Genomic DNA, 1,535 nt, shown 5'->3' on the forward strand with positions numbered 1-1,535 from the left:
AAGCTGTGGGGCCTGGGAAAAGGCTGCCCCGGGGGCAGGGAGAGAGGGTGTGGAGGATCTGAGTCGGGGTGGAGGCGACGTGAGCCTGGGAAAAGCAGCTCCTCGGCGGGGGGGGGGAAACGCCTGACAAAGGCAGAGATGCCCGAGAGGGAGCGAGGGCAGCCTGTCGCCACCTGGGCCAACCATCACCCATCACATGAGACCACAGGACTTTTCTGGCCAAAGGCCACGGCGGCAGCGGGGATTAGGAAGGAGAAAGCAGACGCAGAGCAGCCTTTAAAGCAATTTGCCGAGATGAAAGCAGACGGCAGTGTGGGCGGCGACCTGGCTCTACAAACAGGAAACATTTCCCAGCGCCTGAAACTCAGGTGCACTGCACAGCCTAGGACACTAGAGATGTGTGCCTTCCCCTGTGGGCTGCAGCCCACCTGAGTGTCTCCCAGCTGATGCCATTGGACAGGCCGAGCAGATTGAGGACGACCAGAATCCACGGTGTAATTGGCTTCAACTTCAAATAAGCAGAATCAACCGACGCTCCAGCTCAAGTGGGAATCTGTCCCGACGATCTCTCTATTTTACTCTGCGGTGCAAGTTTCAAAGCCGAGCAGTTTCAAAAGGGCTTTCTGAGATGTGTCACGGTGTGCCCAGTGCTCACGTAGGCCGGGCACCTCTGCACTCGGGCCGGGTGTGCTGACTTCTCGTGGTTGGAAGTTTCCCAGCGTCTGGGCAGGGTCCCTCCCAAGGACACAGTGGGGTCCCTGCGTGGCCTCAGCCTGGCTAGGAATGCCCAGCGGAGCCTGTAGCCAGCTGCAAGAGCAGGGCTGGCCGGGCCGCATTGGAGCTGAGAGGGGACGTCTGGCTTGACTGCCCACGGGCAGAACCAAAAATGACACGTGTGACCTTGCTTCCCTTCTATATCAGCTTGTGTTGGACACACTGGGTTACTAAAGCCGCCCGAGTCCACACTTCATGGAGGGGAGGGATTGGGGCAGGAGAAAGAGATGGAGCAGGTTAGCAGTGGGGCAGAGCTGGGTGTTGGGGGCTTGGGTTGACAGCCAGCCTGCCACTCATTCGATCTCTGGCCTTGATAGAGAGACTTAACCTCGCTAGGCCTTGGGTTTCTCATCCACGAGATGGGATCTTCATGAAAACGCCCTCACAGTCTCGGAAGAATCCAACGAGAAAAGTGCAGGTGTGTTGTCAGCGAGACCCCCGATCCCACCATCGCCTGCTGCCCTTGACTGTGTGGGCCTTGGCTGTGCCCTTGACTTGCACCCACGAGAGTTCAGCACACCCAGACTGAGTGCTTGGCTGTCACCCTGTGTGGCCCACAAAATGGGAAACAGCTACTGACGGCTGAAGTTAACTGGCGCTTCCAGAACAGCACCTACCGTCAGCTCACTGCTCTCTCTGGGCAAACTGCACTCACTCACCGTCAACCCGACCCTACTCCACGCACCCTGAGCGCCAGGCTGTCGTCTCATGCTTCCCTGGCAGAATATGCTATTTTTGCTTTGTGATTTGAGTCAGGGGTC

The sequence above is a fragment of the Carlito syrichta genome, unplaced genomic scaffold (assembly GCF_000164805.1).
Source record: "Carlito syrichta isolate Samal-C Ts95f unplaced genomic scaffold, Tarsius_syrichta-2.0.1 Scaffold123411, whole genome shotgun sequence".
Classification (NCBI taxonomy): Eukaryota; Metazoa; Chordata; class Mammalia; order Primates; family Tarsiidae; genus Carlito; species Carlito syrichta.